The sequence below is a fragment of the Triticum aestivum genome, chromosome 1A (genome assembly GCF_018294505.1).
Source record: "Triticum aestivum cultivar Chinese Spring chromosome 1A, IWGSC CS RefSeq v2.1, whole genome shotgun sequence".
NCBI lineage: Eukaryota > Viridiplantae > Streptophyta > Magnoliopsida > Poales > Poaceae > Triticum > Triticum aestivum.
In genome coordinates this window covers 282,942,612-282,963,575 of record NC_057794.1, presented here as the reverse complement: position 1 = coordinate 282,963,575, position 20,964 = coordinate 282,942,612, and positions in this window count along the sequence as shown.

Here is a 20,964-nt window from a genome sequence, read left to right as displayed (position 1 = left end):
TATTTCGGAGTTTTTCGGTATTTTTATTTGAATTTAGGAAAAATGCGTGTTTTTCAAAGTTGTAGTTTGGGCCCAGATAAATGTTCGCTTTATCGGGCTTGATTTTAGGAACCCGGCAAAATTTATTTCGTGATTTTTGGAGTCCGTTTAGTATTTCTTTTTATTTTTCTTCCGAGCGGATTTATATAAAAAAACGGAACCGACTCCGCGCCGTACCCGGCCAGGAAACCTCCGCCCGGGGCCTTTAAATAGCGTCCGAGGCCCGCGAGAGAGAGCCAGCCCGCCACCACCGAAACCCTAGCCGCCGCCCTAGCCAGCCGCCGCCGCCGCCCGCCGTTGCCGTCGTCGGAGAGCGCGCCTTTCGAGGTTCGCCGCCGCCTCGTTTTTCCGTGCAGTTTTTTTAAAAAAAAAGTTCTGTTCGTCGTTTTTCTTTTTCGTCGGATTTTCCGTGGTTATTTTCTGATCGCGATTTCTGATCCGATTTTCGTTTTAGTATAACTTTTCGCTCGTTTATCGGAATCAGGCGATTAAAGCGCCTGGAGTTTCGTCTTGAAACCCTCTTTCCGAATAATCAACTTAAACAAGTTTTTGCTACTGTAAAATTTGCCCTAGATTCAGATTACAAGAACAGCGTTGTTTTCTTTCGCCGTTTGATCTCTTTTGCTTCGTTCGATTTGATTCTTTTGCCAACCAGGGTTCTTAAGTTGAACTTTCTGGTTAGATCTTCTATTTGAGTTTTAACTGTGCATTAGATGAGTACTTATTGTATGCTTGTTGTTTGTCTGCGATAGAATACCCGGAGTGCGCCACCTGTTATGTTGAATCTCTAGGTTACGCGGATCATCAGCAAGGCAAGTAACACTTTGATCATACCTTTTCTACAACCCAGTTTTATTGCATTAGATCAATCCTCACACATTGCATGATTAGGATCTAATTAAATTGTGGGATGGGAAGTAGATGAGGTAGTACCTATTACCTGTTTATTATCAAACCTTTGGGAGTTACTTCTACATTTGCTTATTATGCCGTGCTGTGCTAGTAGACGTGGATTGGGTGAGTGATATCCATGACAGATGTGAGATTGTTAATTAATGGTTTATTTAAGGTGGCAACCTAACACACATCTGGGTGGATTGAGGCACCTGGGGTTTCCAGGACTTGCCTGTTTTCTTGGACCGCCACCCAGGCTCAAAGGGATCATGAGATTATTCATACTAGAAACTTCCGTGTGCAGCCACAAGCCATTATGGGCTCTGGCATAGTTGACTAAGTTGTGCGAACTCTTACAGTGGTAGACTAGCAGATGTAGGGGTTGTAGGTGGTACGGTCTACCTGATCGTAAGGTGCTAGCGCTTCTGAAAGACTATGTCTCGGTCATCCGTTTCTCAAACACCATGTAGTGCGAGAAACCAAATGGAGGCGATCGAGTCTTGTGGGGAAAAGTGCGCAAACCTCTGCAGAGTGTAACAAACTAATCATGGTTAGCCGTGTCCCCGGTTATGGACAAATCTTGAGTATCTAGTACCTGGATTATCATGTGAATCTCAACATGTTACTCAAAATTAATTTTCATGGGTTTTAATGATGTTACTTAATTGGGATTGAGAATGCTGTCAACCATTCTCAATGTTTCACCTCCACCATGATAGTAATCAATTCTATTCCTTTGAAGTAGGGAAAAATTGGCTTTACGCAAAAACTATAACCATAGAGCTTTCCACCAGCCAAATATGCATATAGTATAGTTGTTGCATTCCATTACTCTCTATGTGTTACCTTGCCAGCATATTCCATGTGCTGACCCGTTTTCCGGCTGCAACGTTAATGTTGCAGTCTTTTTAGACGACGATTGAGGAGTTTTAGGTCGTGGTTCTATACTCAGTGATGCCGTTGGAGTTGATGGACTCACTTATTTTCCAAGCCTTCCGCTGTTATCGTTATTAGATGGCCTTAAGCCATACTTATTGTAATAAGTTCTCTTTTGAGACACTCGATGTAATAAGTGTGTGATTGCTACTCTGCTATAAATCCTCCGAGTACTGTGTGGTGTCAGCATTACTGATCCAGGGATGACACCGGAGCACAGAGATCAGACTGTTTGAGGTTTGGTCGCTATAGAGATGGTATCAGAGCACACGCTGACTGTAGGACACGACCACTAAGCTAAAGACCTAGATCACTCTCTTCTCTTCTGACTTCTCATCTTTTCTACTCTTTAGGATGGCGGATGCAAGGAACAAGTTCACACAACCGGATGAAGATACACCCTTTGGATGCCACTTGAAGGAAGTCACTAGATACCTGAACATAGGAATACCAAGCTTCACGGGAACCCACAACGCCACTTTACCTGAAGAAGAGCACTGGATGATTCAAGTTCAAGTTCCAGGAAGGACGTTCATGCCAGTCACTGAGCCCATAGAGTTTTCTTTTGATGCACCAACTTGGAGTCTAGGAAAGAGTATGGCAGCTCACATCGCCATGGGACGCATTGGAGAAGTCTACCGCAAGGATCTCAAGGATACTATCTACCAGATTTGCGGACGCCGAGATGAACACTGGGAGATGATCAGCACCAGGAAAGATAGATCAATTGCAGCTTTTATTCAGGAGTTAAACCAGCACATTCGACGCCAGGAGAACCAGATGTGCGCCGACATGATAGAACTGAAGAAGGCTAAGACTATAATCAAGGAACTGGAGGAAGAACTCAAGGCTACACGCGAAGATTATGAAGAAGAAATTGAAGTATTGGTGGAGAAGAATGACGATCTGATCAAGAAGATTGGAATATTTATGGGAGGCCCGACACCAGTAGATCAAGACAAAGAACCCAAGGAGATTAGCCCGGAAGATTACATCATCATCGACGGCACCGACTCGGAACAAGATAGTAGTGATGATGACTATGTTGATGAAGCAGGAGCGGATATCATGGAGTCTACAACCGTAGAATATTTCTAGTAGACCACCTTCATCAGTAGTAGTAGTCCACCATGTAAATATAGTAGTCCGAGCACTTTTTGCGATAGCTAGATCGATTGTATGTCTTGTTTGTTTGATTGAAGTGAATTGTGTGCTTTTGCCTCATGTGCATATGGGTAGTATTTTCTCTTTAGACCCCCTCTATTCTTATACCTCGTCTTTTCTAAAACCCTCAGATGCCTCCGAGACGTGACCCCGGATTTGCCTTTCCGCCGGAGCTCACCCAGTTGATCCAGCAGCAGAACACCTTGATGCAGTTGCTAGTTCAGAATCAGAATCAGGGGAACAACAACAACAACCCACCACCACCACCACCTGTTGACCACTTAGCCCGTTTTCTTAGGCTAAATCCGCCGGTGTTTTCCAGTAGCACCGAGCCGATAGTAGCAGATGATTGGCTCCGCAAGATAGCTAGGGAGTTGACCACAGCAGGATGCACAGATGTGGAGAAGGTTAAGTTTGCCGCACATCAGTTAGAAGGACCCGCAGCATCTTGGTGGGAGAATTTCACAGCCACCTTCCCAGTCGACACTGTCACATGGGACCAGTTTCAGCAGGCTTTTCGTACTGCCCATGTTTTAGCAGGAGCAATGGCCATGAAGAAGCGTGAGTTTCGTAACTTGCGCCAAGGAGGACGGACAGTTGGCCAGTATGTGGAGGAGTTTAGTAAGTTAGCACGTTATACCCCAGATGACGTTGCTACAGATGCAGCTAAGTAGGAGAAAATTCCTGGAAGGACTGAATGATGAGTTGAGTATGCAGTTGATGGTAGCCACCTTCAACAACTACCAGGAGTTGGTAGATCGTGCTCTTATGATTGAAGGGAAGCAGCAACAAATTGAGAACCGCAAGAGGAAGTATGGACAAGGAAAGTATAATTCAGGAGCTCAGCAGAAGCCTCGTTTTACCCCTAGACCAGGAGGACATTTTCAGCATACCCATGGAGTAGGTAGCTCGCATAACCACAATGGCACCAAGAATGGTAATGGGAATGGAGGAAGCAATGGACAGAACTGCAGCACCCCATCGACCCCAGCCAAGAAGGATTTGAGCCATGTCACTTGCTATAAGTGTTCGAAGCCATGACATTTTGCAAATGAATGTCCTGAAGGCCAAAACGGCAATGGAAGTTCTGGGAAGAAGCCGAACCCTTTCAACAGGGGACAGGTGAACCACGTTAGCATGGAGGAGGTTGAAGCTCAGCCCAATGCAGTAATAGGTAAGTTTTTGGTTAAGTCATTTACTGCACTCGTTCTTTTTGATACTGGTGCATCGCATTCATACATCTCAAGGGGATTTGTGGATAAGTATAACCTACCAACCCAAGCCCTTAGGTCACCCATGTTAGTAACCTCGCCAGGAGCAGAGTATGTGGCAAGTTTATGGTGTGATCGGTTACCATTAAGGATTGGTAACTATGTTTTTCCCTCAGACCTAATAGTATTGGAATCTCAAGGATTGGATGTGATATTAGGCATGGATTGGTTATCAAAGTATGAAGGGAATATTGAGTGTGCTGGTAAGTCAATTTTGCTTACCACACCAGAAGGAAGAAGGATCAAGTATGTATCCCGGCATGTGCCAAAGAGGACCCAAGTAAATTGCCTAACAGGAGTTGTGCAGGAGGAAGTACCAGTGGTAAAGGATTTTCCTGATGTATTTCTCGAAGAGTTGCCAGGCATGCCACCGGATAGAGACATTGAGTTTTTGATTGAGCTATTGCCAGGCACTGGGCCAATATCAAAGAGACCATATAGGATGCCAGCAAAAGATTTGGTGGAAATTAAGAAGTAGATTAAGGAGTTACTAGATAAGGGATATATTCGCCCAAGTTCTTCGCCTTGGGGATCACCAGTACTTTTAGTGGAGAAGAAGGATGGATCATTAAGGATGGTTGTTGATTATCGAGGATTGAACGAAGTAACGATCAAGAACAAGTACCCACTACCAATGATCAACGATCTGTTTGATCGGTTGCAAGGAGCTAAGGTATTTTCCAAGATCGATTTGCGATCAGGATACCACCAGTTGAAGATTCGAGAACAAGATATTCCTAAGACAGCTTTTACCACCAGGTATGGGCTGTATGAGTATAACGTTATGTCATTTGGACTAACTAACGCACCTGCCTATTTTATGAACATGATGAACAAAGTGTTTATGGAGTTTTTGGATAAGTTCGTCGTAGTGTTCATTGATGATATCCTGGTTTATTCGAAGAATGAAGAGGAGCATAAGGAGCATTTGCGTTTGGTACTTGGAAAGCTCAGAGAACATCAGTTATATGCCAAATTCAGCAAATGTGAGTTTTGGTTGAAGGAAGTAGGATTCCTCAGACACGTTATATTCGGAGAAGGTATAGCAGTAGATCCCGCTAAAGTTGAAACCGTGACCAAGTGGGAAGCACCAACAATAGTTGGAGAGATCCGGAGTTTTCTTGGACTCGCAGGATACTACCGGAGATTTATTGAGAATTTCTCAAAGATTGCGAAACCTATGACGGAGTTGTTGAAGAAGGATACTAAGTTCAAATGGACCGAGGAGTGTGAGGCAAGTTTCCAGGAGTTGAAGAAATGTTTGGTTACCTCACCAGTGTTGATTTTGCCAGATCAAACCAAGGATTATGAGGTGTATTGCGACGCTTCACGTCAAGGACTTGGAGCAGTGCTTATGCAGGAAGGGAGAGTTGTTTCGTATGCTTCACGACAACTGAAGCCCCACGAATTGAATTATGCTACGCATGATTTGGAGTTAGTAGCCGTAGTGCATGCATTGAAGACATGGAGACATTTCCTCATTGGAAATCATTGTGAGGTGTACACGGATCACAAGACTTTGAAGTACATTTTCATGCAGAAGGAGTTGAATCTCAGACAAAGGAGATGGTTGGAGCATATCAAGGATTATGATATGAAATTGCATTATCATCCCGGGAAGGCTAATGTAGTAGCTGATGCATTAAGCCGCAAGAGCCATGTCAATAGGTTAATGACGGGAGAAATACCCAAGGAGTTAGCAGAAAATTTTCGTGAACTCTGTTTGGAAATAGTTTCGAGAGGCTATGTAGCAGCATTGGAGATTCAGTCAACATTGATGGACAAAATCAGAGAAGCTCAGAAAACTGACAAAGAGATTGTCGCTATAAAGGAGAAACTGAGCAAAGGAAAAGCTAAAGGATTTCGTGAGGATGAGCACGACACCCTATGGTTTGAAGACCATGTTTACGTGCCCAATGACCCGGAGATCAGGAAGTTGATTCTGCAAGAGGCACATGATTCACCGTATTCGATTCACCCAGGAAATACCAAGATGTATTTGGATTTGAAGGATATTTTCTGGTGGACCGGAATGAAGAAGGATATTGCGGAGTATGTAGCAGTTTGTGACGTATGTCAGAGAGTAAAGGCAGAACATCAGAAGCCGGCAGGATTGTTGCAGCCATTGCCGATACCCGAATGGAAGTGGGATAAGTTAGGCATGGATTTTATCACGGGATTACCAAGGACTCATTCAGGCTATGACTCGATTTGGGTTGTAGTTGATCGATTGACGAAGGTAGCTCATTTCATCCCAGTAAAGACCACTTACACCAGTGCTAAGTTGGCAAAGATATACATGACCAGGATCGTATGTTTGCATGGAGTTCCGAGGAGCATCGTATCTGATAGAGGAACCCAGTTTACCTCAAAGTTCTGGAAGCAGTTGCATGAGACTTTGGGTACTAGGCTGGAATTTAGTACAACTTTTCATCCGCAGACAGATGGACAGACTGAGAGAGTCAATCAGATTTTGGAGGATATGCTAAGAGCTTGTGCGCTAGATTATGGATCTAGTTGGGACGATAATTTGCCATATGCAGAGTTTTCTTACAATAATAGCTATCAGACCAGTTTGAAGATGGCACCTTTCAAAGCTTTGTACGGAAGGAGGTGCAGGACACCGTTGTCATGGGACGAAGTTGGAGACCGCCAGTTGTTTGGACCAGATTTGATTAAGGAGTCTGAACAGAAAGTGAAGTTGATTCGCGATAGGCTCAAGGTAGCCCAGTCCAGGCAGAAGAGCTACGCAGATTCTAAACGCAAGGAGACAGTTTACGAAGTTGGAGATAGAGATTATCTTCGAGTATCCCCACTTCGAGCGATTAAGCGTTTTGGAGTTAAGGGGAAGTTAGCGCCACGATTTGTAGGACCTTATCGAGTTTTGGAGCGTATGGGAGAAGTGGCCTACAAGTTGGAATTGCCAGAAGAATTGACAGGAGTTCATGATGTGTTCCACGTGTCTCAGTTGAAGAAGTGTCACGCGGAGATGACTGACATACCTTTGAGAGACACAGTGCCATTAGAAGCAATTCAGTTGGATAATAATTTGACTTATGTGGAGAAACCAGTCAAGATTCTCGAGTTTGCCAGCCGAGTTACTCGTAGCAAGGTTATCAAGTTTTGCAAAGTTCAGTGGACCCACCACATGGAGGATGAAGCCACCTGGGAGCGAGAGGAAGATTTGCTCAAAGACCACCCTCACCTATTTTCTAGCCAACCCGAATCTCGAGGGCGAGATTCATCTTAAGGGGGGTAGGTTTGTAACATCCCAAATTTTCAATTTGGAATGTTATACATTTGGTCATCATGCATATCATATTTTATTTTTGCTTTTGGTTTTGATCCTAGAAAATCCTAAGCAACTCAAGGACCCACAGAGAGAGTTGGGGATTTCGTTATTTACGTATTTGAGTTTTCTCAAATTATGTAAACAGGATCATTTGATTTTATTTATTTTATCATCAATTATTTCTATTACAAAAATATGAGAGAGGGAATAAAATGACTTTCCCAAAATATAGAAATATTGAGGATTTAATAAAAAATCAAATAAGTTTTATTTCGGAGTTTTTCGGTATTTTTATTTGAATTTAGGAAAAATGCGTGTTTTTCAAAGTTGTAGTTTGGGCCCGATAAATGTTCACTTTATCGGGCTTGATTTTAGAAACCCGGCAAAATTTATTTCATGATTTTTGGAGTCCGTTTAGTATTTCTTTTTATTTTTCTTCCGAGTGGATTTATAAAAAAAACGGAACCGACTCCGGGCCGCACCCGGCCAGGAAACCTCCGCCCGGGGCCTTTAAATAGCACCCGAGACCCGCGAGAGAGAGCCAGCCCGCCACCACCGAAACCCTACCTGCCGCCCTAGCCAGCCGCCGCCGCCCCCGCCGCCGCCGCCGCCCGCCGTTGTCATTGCCGGAGAGCGTGCCTTTCGAGGTTCGCCGCCGCCTCGTTTTCCCGTGCAGTTTTTTTTAAAAAAAATTCTGTTCGTCGTTTTTCTTTTTCGTCGGATTTTCCGCAGTTATTTTCTGATCGCGATTTCTGATCCGATTTTCGTTTTAGTATAACTTTTTGCTCGTTTATCGGAATCAGGCGATTCAAGCGCCTGGAGTTTCGTCTCGAAACCCTCTTTCCGGATAATCAACTTAATCAAGTTTTTGCTACTGTAAAATTTGCCCTAGATTCAGATTACTAGAACGAAGTTGTTTTCTTTCGCCGTTTGATCTCTTTTGCTTCGTTCGATTTGATTCTTTTGCCAACCAGGGTTCTTAAGTTGAACTTTCTGGTTAGATCTTCTATTTGAGTTTTACCTGTGCATTAGATGAGTACTTATTGTATGCTTGTTGTTTGTCTGCGATAGAATACCCGGAGTGCGCCTCCTGTTACGTTGAATCTCTAGGTTACGCGGATCATCAGCAAGGCAAGTAACACTTTGATCATAACTTTTCTACAACCCCGTTTTATTGCATTAGATCAATCCTCACACATTGCATGATTAGGATCTAATTAAATTGTGGGATGGGAAGTAGATGAGGTAGTACCTATTACCTGTTTATTATCAAACCTTTGGGAGTTACTTCTACGTTTGCTTATTATGTCGTGCTATGCTAGTAGACGTGGATTGGGTGAGTGATATCCATGACAGATGTGAGATTGTTAATTAATGGTTTATTTAAGGTGGCAACCTAACACACATCTAGGTGGATTGAGGCACCTGGGGTTTCCAGGACTTGCCTGTTTTCTTGGACCGCCACCCAGGCTCAAAGGGATCATGAGATTATTCATACTAGAAACTTCCGTGTGCAGCCACAAGCCATTATGGGCTCTGGCATAGTTGACTAAGTTGTGCGAACTCTTACAGTGGTAGACTAGCAGATGTAGGGGTTGTAGGTGGTATGGTCTACCCGATCGTAAGGTACTAGCGCTTCTGAAAGACTATGTCTCGGTCATCCATTTCTCAAACACCATGTAGTACGAGAAACCAAACGGAGGCGATCGAGTCTTGTGGGGAAAAGTGCGCAAACCTCTTCAGAGTGTAACAAACTAATCATGGTTAGCCATGTCCCCGGTTATGGCCAAATCTTGAGTATCTAGTACCTGGATTGTCAAGTGAATCTCAGCATGTTACTCAAAATTAATTTTGATGGGTTTTAATGATGTTACTTAGTTGGGATTGAGAATGCTGTCAACCATTCTCAATGTTTCACCACCACCATGATAGTAATCAATTCTATTCCTTTGAAGTAGGGAAAAATTGGCTTTACGCAAAAACTGTAACCATAGAGCTTTCCACCAGCCAAATATGCATATAGTATAGTTGTTGCATTCCATTACTCTCTATGTGTTACCTTGCCAGCATATTCCATGTGCTGACCCGTTTTCGGGCTGCAACGTTAATGTTGCAGACTTTTCAGACGACGATTGAGGAGTTTTAGGTCGTGGTTCCATACTCAGTGATGCCGTTGGAGTTGATGGACTCACTTATCTTCCAAGCCTTCCGTTGTTATCGTTATTAGATGGCCTTAAGCCATACTTATTGTAATAAGTTCTCTTTTGAGACACTCGATGTAATAAGTGTGTGATTGCTACTCTGCTATAAATCCTCCGAGTATTGTGTGGTGTCAGCATTACTGATCCAGGGATGACACCGAACCACAGAGATCGGACTGTTTGAGGTCTGGTCGCTACATTAACTTAATACTATAGATGCATGCTGGATAGTGGTCGATGAGTGGAGTAATAGTTGTATATGCAGAACCGTTTCGGTCTACTTGTCACGGGCGTGATGCCTATATGCATGATCATGCCTAGATATTCTCATAACTATGCTCAATTCTGTTAATTGCTCAATAGTAATTTGTTCACCCACCTTAGAATACTTATGCTCTTGAGAGAAGCCAATAGTGAAACCTATGGCCCCCGGGTCTATTCTCATCATATCAATCTCCATCACTTTAATCTTGCTTTGCTTTTTTACTTTGCCTTGATCAAAAATACCAAAAATATTATATCTATCAGATCTCACTCTCGTAAGTGACCATGAAGGGATTGACAACCCCTAATCGCGTTGGTTGCGAGTAGCTATCGTTTTGTGCAGGCACGAGGGACTTGAGCGTGGCCTCCTACTGGATTGATACCTTGGTTCTCAAAAACTAAGGGAAATACTTACGCTACTCTACTGCATCATCCTTTCCTCTTCGGGGAAATCGAACGCAAGCTCAAGAGGTAGCATTTTACCATTGTCGAAACGTATTGTAACCGGGATGCCGAGTCTGATCGGATTGTCTTGGGAGAAGGAATATCCTTCGTTGACCGTGAGAGCTTGTGATGGGATAAGTTGGGACACCCATGCAGGGATTTGACCTTTCGAAAGCCGAGCCCGCAGTTATGGGCAGATGGGAATTTGTTAATGTCTGGTCGTAGAAAACCTGAAACTTAACTTAATTAAAATGCATCAACCGCGTGTGTAGCCGTGATGGTCTCTTTCCGGCGGAGTTCGGGAAGTGAACACGGTGTTGGAGTTATGGTTGACGTAGGTTGTTCTAGGATCACTTCTTGATCATAGATTTCTTGAACATGCTTGGCCTTCTCTTCTCACTCTCATTTGCGTATGTTAGCCACCATATATGCTAGTGCTTGCTGCAGCTCCACCTCACATACCTTTTACCTACCTATAAGCTTAAATAGTCTTGATCGCGAGGGTGTGAGATTGCTGAGTCCCCGTGGCTCACAGATACTTCCAAAACCAGCTTGCAGGTGCCGATGAGACCGTGCAGGTGACGCAACCGAGCTCAAGGAGGAGCTCGTTGAAGATCGTGTTCGTCATGTTGTTCCGTTTCCTGTTGATCAGTAGTGGAGCCCAGTTGGGATGATCGGGGATCTGTGTAGCATTTGGGGTAGTCTTCTTTTATTGTGGTTCCATAGTCGGGCCTTGATTGTATCTGGGTGATGTAATGCTTTATTCATGTATTGTGTGAAGTGGCGATTGTAAGCCAACTATGTATCTCTTTCCCTTATGTATTACATGGGTTGTGTGAAGATTACCTCACTTGCGACTTTTCTTACAATGCGGTTATGCCTCTAAGTCGTGCTTCGACACGTGGGAGATATAGCCGCATCATGGGCGTTACAAGTTGGTAATTAGAGCCTTCCCCGACCTTAGGAGCCCCTTGCTTGATCGAATCCCTGGCGTTGTTGAGTCTAGAAAAATGTTTTGAGTCATTTAGGATTATATATATATCGGAGAGTAGGAATTCTTTTTACTCCTCAGTCCCTTCGTCGCTCTGGTGAGGCATCCTGACGTAGAGTTTTGACTCTTCTCTTCTCAAATTTCACTAATATTTTTTTTAGGATCACATGGGTATCTTGGAATCGTTCTGATGGTTTTGTGACGAGAACATTGTTCTTGGTGCCTCCTGACATTTAGGGGTTGTGGCAGTGTCCCGAGGAGTTGAGCTCCGAGGTGTTGTCGTCATAATTTTATCGTTGCAGTTCTGGAATACCTGAGTTTCGCCGACATCGAAATTCTCTTTTATGCAGTTGTTGGTGAGATAACCTCGACGCCACCCAGTACTGGGGCGGGAGTTCGGGAGTATTGCCATAACTCGTATAATGGATGCTTTTCTAAGGTTGAGGTAAACCATTTCCGAAGGTTTCTTGGTTATGTGTTGAAGGATGGATACAACTGGATGTAGGATTTGCTAGTTTTGGGTGAGATATTATGCTTCCCCTGTATCCCCAACACCTGATTGCATAACCGGGAAAGTTTCGGGAGTTTATAAGTGGGAATTCAAGTAGCTCTTAGGATATCTTTCCGACAGATGTATGATATGAAATTGGGGTTCGACGTCTAGTGGTCCGCCTATCCATAGTTGGTTTTACAGTGACCTCGTTGTGTCTTAAAGAGTCCTTGGCTATGCTGACTCGGGGATGCTTCGTATGTCATGTGCACTGCCTTGCACATGATGGTGTTGGATGATCGAGCCCGTGTAGGCCCCACCACAAAAACTTCAGATGAAATCTCTATCATATGTTTGTTCCGGCTTATTCTGCAAGCCAATCCTTTGTTTTGTTTTTTCATTTGTGGTATTCGAGTTGCTTCGAAGTCAAGTGTTGATTCCATACCTTTCCAAACCGGTGTTCTCATACTCTGATGTGAATACCAATCCTTCATGATCATCGAGTTTGTCATGTTAATTATTTTTCAACCGGTGTGTTTTCTCTTCAAGTGAATCCGATCTTTTTCAACATCCGCAAGATCAACTCAAGTCTTCTCAATGTTGTTTGTTTCATCCGTCCCAACTTGCCTTTGTTTTCCCCTCCCTCCCACCCTTTTTCTTCAAGGACTCGGATTTCTTAATCAGGTATCCATTTCATTGATGGGAAGTTTCTCCATTCTTTTGTGTCAATGCTCTTACCCGGTAGTTCTCATGAAGATGCTCTACTAGTTCATCATTCTTCGTTCTCTTTCTTCTTCGGTGGTTTCAATTCAAGTTTTCGGTGTTTGATCACATTCCTTTCCTCGGTTCAAATGTCTTTTCATGCCGGTGCACCTCATAATCATTCACCTCTCGCTATTCTTTTGTTCCAGAGTGCTGAAGATATCTCAGGAGATTCGTGTTTTCCACTCTTAATTCGCTCAAGTTCTTTTGAGGATGTTATCTCATTCAAGACATTTAATTCAACCGGTGCTATCTTTATTTTAAATCATTCCAAAGGTGTTTCTTTTGAGTGGGCCCTAACCCACAGGTCTTTTTCCAGGATCTTACCCGACTCTTCTAATTTTCCCGGAGCTATCCTAAATTCTTTTCAAAGTTTGACGTAAGAATGAGTCATCATCAGTCATATGTATTTCTCCAAGATTTTTTTTCAAATTCTTTTCATCATTGGCTCAACCTTTTCCATTCTTCATTCCGGAGTGCCTCAATAACTCTTGGTGGTGTTTCTCGTCGTCATTCTCAACATTTGAAGACCGAAGAAGAGTTTTACCTCCATATCTTATCCGTTCTCTCAGAGATTTGTGGTTCTAGTTCGAGGCCATCCTCTCATAAATGTTTTCGATTGTCAGAATTCTTTTCACCCATCCAAAGAAATTCAAGAGACTTCTCAGTTTGATTATCCGGAGTCCATCAATTCAGCTTTATTCATTCTCAGCTTTCAGTTATCATTCTCCAATCTTACCGGTGCATCGTTCAAGTGATCTCTAATCAGCTTGTGTTCTCTTCATTCTCTGGTATCCAAATTCTGTTAAGTATCTTCTTTCATTTTCCAATTCTTCCCGGTGTTTCTTTATCTTTTCTTCGTTCATTCTAATTCTACTGGTGGTCCGTTCAAGATTTCTCTTCCTTCATTATCATATCAATTCATTCATTGTTTCAATCCTACCGGTGGGTCGTTGAAGACCTTATCAAGTTTGCGATATATCTATCTTAATCCTTTCTACGAGAATGAGTGGTATGTCAAATCCGTTGATTGTCATCAATTTAAATTGGTGAAGGATGGGCATAACATAATTCTTATTTTGGATTCATCCAAGTGATTAATTCCTTATTCCGGAGATCCATCTAAATCATTACAAGGTTTCACCTTGTGTTTTCAACTTCTCTTCCTTTTCGTTATCCTTTTGTTTACTGGAGTTCTTCATGGAGGCTCTACATGATGGTTCATAAAGGATTTAATTCCTTCTCCAAGTTTTCATCGATATTCTTTTCAGAGGAGCTCAAGCATTCTTCATCTTGTGTTCCGAAGTACAATTCGTTCTATCTTATCTTTTGAGGTGGTGCAATGTCATTGTTGATAATTTTCCTTCGTGTTCCATGATTCACAAGTTATCAAGAATGAGGTATTTTAAATCCATCAATTTCTTCTTTGGATTTATCTTGGGTTATATTTCACCTAAAGCTTTGTGTGATAATTTTGCTATTATGGTGCTTATAAATGACCCAAGCTCTTCATTTGTCCTCTCGGTGAAATAAGTTTCTCGTCTCCTTGTTGATATCAATCCAATCTATTGTTTTCCGTTAGTGGCAGAATTTCTCCTCATAGTTTTGAGATGTTCTCCATAAGCCCACTACAAGCTTACTCTTATCGTTGTTGGTTTACCAATAACTACGTTCGTCCATTCTCCTAAAGATGCTTTCAAGCTCATTCGAGATAGAAGATATTGTTTTTCTCCTCCGTTCATCCCATTCCATTCTCTCTTTTCTTCCGGAGGCATTGTGATGATGCTCCCTTCACTCATCATCTCGTATTGTGAAGATCATGCTCTTTCCTTTTGTTTACCCATTCAACCGGAGTGTCATGTTTTCATTCCAGTTCTCTCATCTTATCAAGTTTTACCTCTTTTCCTCAACCGGAGTGTTGTCTGAAATCTTTCTTACCCCTTGTGCCATTCTTTCAATAGTTCCGGAGGTAGTGTATTGTTGTTTTCATCAAGTATCTTCTCATCTTATCAAGTTCTTATTCAATTCCTTTTCTTTTTCAGTCAGAGTGCTTCCCAAATTATATCATTCTTTTTCCTTCTCCATCTCGTTTTAACCGGAGTGTTGTGTCTATCATTCCTCTTCTAACTGGAGTCTCATCCAAGTGCTTTCTTTTGCAAAGCTCATGTTCTTTACCTTCCTGTTCCAACCGGAGTGTTTTCGTAATTGATCCTTATCATTCCTTGTACATCTTGTTTCTACCGGAGCGCTTGCATGTACTACTTGTCCATTACACCCTTTTTTCCTATGTCTTGCAAACTAGAAGGTTCTAGTAATGTCCCTTGTTCCTCTCTTCTAAAAGAGTGTTTTCAACTTTGTTCATCTTCGTTGTATTCTTTCTTTCAATTTGTTCAACCTCGCGAGGTTATTTGATTTCACTCATTTGTCAAAGAAGCAACTTAGTTTTACCTCTTCTCTTCCTCTTCCGTTTCCCTCCGGTGCCATCCTAGATCTCGGGACGAGATCCTTTCGTAGTGGTGGAGAGTTGTGACGCCCCGAGACCAATGCACCAGGTGTCTTCCAGTTATTCGCCGACGTTGCCTTGTCATTTGCTTGCGTGTTGCATCTTGCCATGTCATCATGTGCATTGCATCATCATGTTTTCAAAACCCGCATCCGTCCGGGTTTCCCCAGTTTCGTCTGTTGCCCGTTCTGAGCCCAACCACACTCGCACGCGCTTGCGGCACGTCCGAAATATTATTTTATAAGTGGCAGGAAAATGTTCTCGGATTGGGTTGAAAGTTGGCGTGTGGTCTTATTATAGTGTAGATAGACCGCCTGTCAAGTTTGATCGCATTCGGAGTTCGTTTGATAGTCCAACCGTTAAACTATAGCGGCATTATAGCCGGTCTAACGTCGGACGTTTTCGGTCTTCGGAAAACCGTGCCGGGCTGCATCTCTCCCCTCTTCTCTCACACCAATCTGCTCTCCACATTCCTCCTAGGCCCAGCCAACCCCTCTTTGCTCAGTGCATCGACCCCTCGCCTCGCTGTCCGAAACTGTCCCGGACCCGACCCGAGCAGTCATGACCGATGGGTCCGGAACATCCCCAAACATCTACAAAACGTCACCGTTTTCTTATTTGGACTCCCTAGCTATTTTATTCGCGACCGTCCGATTTTGATCGGAGGCTCTAGATAGACCCTAACCTTTTTCACCTGATGTATATATTTGGTCCAACCCTAAAATTAGGAGGTTTGTCCCATCCACCCTCCTGCCCGCCGCCACCTACCTTTCTTCCTCGGGATCCCCTCATTCCCCCCAATCTAATCCCACCAACCAGACTCCACCCGAGGCCTCCTCTTGATCCAACTCGTCTTCGCTCTCCTCGTCGACCAGGGTGACGAGCTCCTCCCGAGACCAACAGATGAGCCCCCGTCGCGACCCTCTCCTTCTGTTCCCTCTTCCCTGCAGCTCCCTCTCCCTAATCTCCTCATCCCTCTGTACCTCAACAGGAGCTCTAGCGCCATGGCTGATCGTCTCGCCGAGCTCCGTCAAGTCCGACGCCCGCTGCCATCTTCCCGGCGAACCACGTCGACCCGCCGCTTCCCGTGCCTGCCGATGTCCCGCCTGCTCCTCTGCTGCTACCGTTGTTGTGCTCTGTCGGAGATGGCGAGCCTCGCCTCGTCTGCACGTCGATCTGCCGCGGACTGCCCTTAGAATGGAGCTTCACAGCCACCGAGACTCGGATCCGGCCGGTTCCTGTGTGTCCTCGACCGTGCCAAGTCCCTTGCCCTGCGCCCCCGTCTTCCTCTTTCGCCTCACGTCGAACCTCTGCTTCCAACCGCGTCGTTGCTCTGCTCCCTGTAGATCAGAGGACCGCGCCCGCTTCAGTGCCTCCCCTCTGTCCGGATCGAGCGAGAGGAGCTCGCCCGGCCCAGCCGCACGTTGTCCGCGACCCCAAGGCCTAGCTGCATGCCCCTGGCCTGCCTCCTACGCGCCGTGGGCCGTGCCTCCAGGCCCAACGCGCCCCTTCGCGGCCTGCCAGGCCTCTCCTTCTACAGGGCCAGGCCCATGGACAAAGCGAGCGGCCCCTCCAGCGCCCCCTTTCCTGTGCACTTCTGGGCCTGCTAGTTTTGGCCTGTGGTATCTTTTTTTCCAGTCCAACGATTTTCCATATTATCCTGAGACTGCAGATTTGCAGAAAAACCCTTGCACTTCATGCATATAGTAACTTCACAACCGTGCATCGGAATTAAACAAACTTAATATGTAAATTGTCTAGAATTTTGTCTAGTTTCATAATATGCCACTTTCATCTATGTTTGAAATGTTTAAATTGCTGTTTGTTCAAATTTGCCCCTATGCCATGCTAAAATGATTTCATTCATAACTTAATAACCGTAACTCCAAATTTAATAAACTTTATATGTAAATGGGGTAGAAAAATGCCTAGTTTAACTTGGTGACCTTACTTTGCATGTTTAACAACTCTAAAATTTGGTTTAGGGAAGAACAGGACCAAACCTAATATATGCATATGGGGATTTACTGGAATGGTTGTTCGTTGCTTCCGGCCTCATTTAAACTTGACTAGGTAGGTAGTTTTACTTTGCTTCACCCTCTTGCCATGTTTAACAACATTTAATATTGTTGGGTACATAAACGAGATCGAACTAAATGCAAGGGAGTTGCATGTTGAGATCCATTTAATTTGTAGGATTGTTTGTGCATTTTTCCATGCCATGCCTCATTAAACCGTACATGCATCATACTTGTTTACGCATCGTGCCATGCTTATGTGATGATTGTTTACTATGTTGTTTGCTTTCTTTCCGGTGTACTTCTTCTCGGTAATCCGGTAACATTGCGTTTGTGAGGATACGTTGGCTACGTCCGTTTGTCTTCTTCATGGACTCGTTCTTCTTCCTTGCGGGATCTCAGGCAAGATGACCATACCCTCGAAATCACTTCTATCTTTGCTTGCTTGTTGCTCGCTCTTTTGCTATGCCTATGCTACGATACCTACCACCTTATTATCATGCCTCCCATATTGCCATGTCCAGCCTCTCACCCACCTTGTCCTAGCAAACCGTTGTTTGGCTATGTTACCGCTTTGCTCAGCCCCTCTTATAGTGTTGTTAGTTGCAGGTGAAGATTGGAGTTTGTTCCATGTTGGAACATGGATATTTGTTGGGATATCACAATATATATCTTCCTTACTTAACGCATCTATATACTTGGTAAAGGGTGGAAGGCTCGGCCTTATGCATGGTGTTTTGTTCCACTCTTGTCAGCCTAGTTTCTGTCATACCGGTGTTATGTTCCTTGATTTTGCGTTCCTTACACGGTTGGGTTATAATGGGAACCCCTTGACAGTTCGCCTTGAATAAAACTCCTCCAGCAAGGCCCAACATTGGTTTTACCATTTGCCACCTAGCCTTTTCGTTCCCTTGGGTAGGCCTGCCCAAGGGTCATATTTATTTAAACCCCTGGGCGAGTGCTCCTCTGAGTGTTGGTCCAAACTGAGCGATGTCCGGAGCTACCAGGGGCAACTCTGAGCTGGCCCACCCGGTGTCTGGCTCATCCGGTGTGCCCTGAGAACGAGATATGTGCAGCTCCTATCGGGATTTGTCAACACATCTGGGTGGCTTTGCTGGTCTTGTTTTACCATTGTCGAAATGTCTTGTAACCGGGATGCCGAGTCTGATCGGATTATCTTGGGAGTAGTAATACCCTTCGTTGACCGTGAGAGCTTGTGATGGGCTAAGTTGGGACACCCCTGCAGGGATTTGAACTTTCGAAAGCCGAGCCCGTGGTTATGGGCAGATGGGAATTTGTTAATGTCCAGTTGTAGAAAACCTGAAACTTAACTTAATTAAAATGCATCAACCGCGTGTGTAGCCGTGATGGTCTCTTTCCGGTGGAGTCCGGGAAGTGAACACGGTGTTGGAGTTATGTTTGACGTAGGTTATTCTAGGATCACTTCTTGATCATAGGTTTCTCGAACGTGCTTCGCCTTCTCTTCTCGCTATCATTTGCGTATGTTAGCCACCATGTATGCTAGTGCTTGCTGCAGCTCCACCTCACATACCTTTTACCTACCTATAAACTTAAATAGTCTTGATCGCGAGGGTGTGAGATTGCTGAGTCCCCGTGGCTCATAGATACTTCCAAAACCAGCTTGCAGGTGCCGATGAGATCATGCAGGTGACGCAACCGAGCTCAAGGAGGAGCTCGTTGAAGATCGTGTTCGTCATGTTGTTCCGTTTCCAGTTGATCAGTAGTGGAGCTGAGTTGGGACGATTGGGGATCTGTGTAGCATTTGGGGTAGTCTTCTTTTATTGTGGTTCCGTAGTCGGGCCTTGATTGTATCTGGGTGATGTAATGCTTTATTCATGTATTATGTGAAGTGGCGATTGTAAGCCAACTATGTATCTCTTTCCCTTATGTATTACATGGGTTGTGTGAAGATTACCTCACTTGCGACTTTCCTTACAATGCGGTTATGCCTCTAAGTCGTGCTTCGACACGTGGGAGATATAGCCGCATCGTGGGCGTTACAATATTAGAGATAACTTAGAGCTAACTTATCTTATTTTGGAGAAGAAGAAGAAGACTATAAGCTTCTTATGTAAACTTGGTCATTTTGTGCTAACATAAGTAATTTTGGAGCTAACCTATAGGAAACTAAGCATAGTAGAGATAACTTAACATATTAGAGCTAACATAGGTAACTAAGCATATTAGAGCTAACATAGGTAACTAAGCATGTCGGAGGAAACAAAGCTAAGTATATATAGATCATTTTGGAGATCAAACATACCTGACATAGTTCAGTTCTCATTGTTCTTCTCCTTCTCCTTCCTCAGCCTGATGCGCCCAGAGCGGCGAGGGGGTCGAGGTAGTGGGATGTAGTCTTCTACCACAATTGGCATGGTCATGTCGCCCAGCTGTGGGATCGCCGGCGCCACCACCGGCGTGAGGTCATTGTCAGGCACCACCACCATCGCCAGGCCATCTTCAGGCAGGACAGGCACGACCATCGCTAGGTCATCCTCAGCCACCACCATCTCTTGCCCATGGTGCGCCACCACCATCTCTTGCCCTTGGTCAGCCACCACCATCGCTAGGTTATCCTCAGCCTGATGCCCACTCTGCTCCTCTTCTTCCACACTCCAGTCCGGATCATCCTCCTTGCTGTCTTTGCTGCTGCCCAAATCACTACTGATTTTGCTACAGCCAGAATTGTTATTGCTTTTGCTACAGCCAGAATCGCTGCTGCTTTGGCTGTATCCACTGTCGCTGCTGCTGCTCCCATTGCCTGACCAAATGCAATAATGACCGTTAACAATCGATGCGAGAGAAAGCCAAATGTAGAGGAATAAGAAGAGACAGAACGTACTGGCAGCATCATCCTCGGCGTAGCGCATGCGACACATAGTCGCGTTGAACACCTTCACGATGAGCATGGTGGTGTCGTCATCGTACTTGAAGAGAAGGAAGTACCCCTGTCGCATGTCGTAGGCACGATAGAACTTCTCCCAGCCACGACACATGTACATGTGGCCCTCCTTGATCACCAACTCCACGTCCCACGGCCTGCGAAACCCGCTGCCGGCCTGTCGCAGCTTCACATTATTTGGCGGATCTTCACCCAGCATGTTCATAAAAGTGTCAGGCGCCCTCTGCAGTTTGGGACAATGAGTGATGTAGCAAACAACAGAGTTATCATAATGAAATGGGTGAAGGGGAGATCTCTCCTTTTATATACCTGCCTCGTGGATGATACTGAAGTCCCAAGTATGATACTGAAGAAATCGAAAGCATCCAACTCGTACTTCGGTGTGGCAGACCAGAGTCTGCGGTGGCGGCTTCCCCCCATCTCTGATAAGCAGCAGAAGAGACCAAGTTATCATTTCTCATTCAAAAAACAATGCACTTGTCGACATATGATGGCTCTAGTTGAATTTATTAGTAGCACTAGTCGTCAAAAATGTTGACTTTAGTTGATTTCATATAATAACTATTTTAACTTCTTTGGGTCAGCAAACTAGGCAACTAGCTAGTAGTATAAAAACATTCAACTAAAGAAAAGAAAGAAACTGCAAAATGTGGCGGAACCCTAAATAAGAAAGTATAAAAACATGTATTTTTCTTCTTCTTCCCCTCTTCTTCTTTTTTCCTCTTTTTCCTTTTCTTCTTCTTCTTCTTCTTCTTCTTCTTCTTCTTCTTCT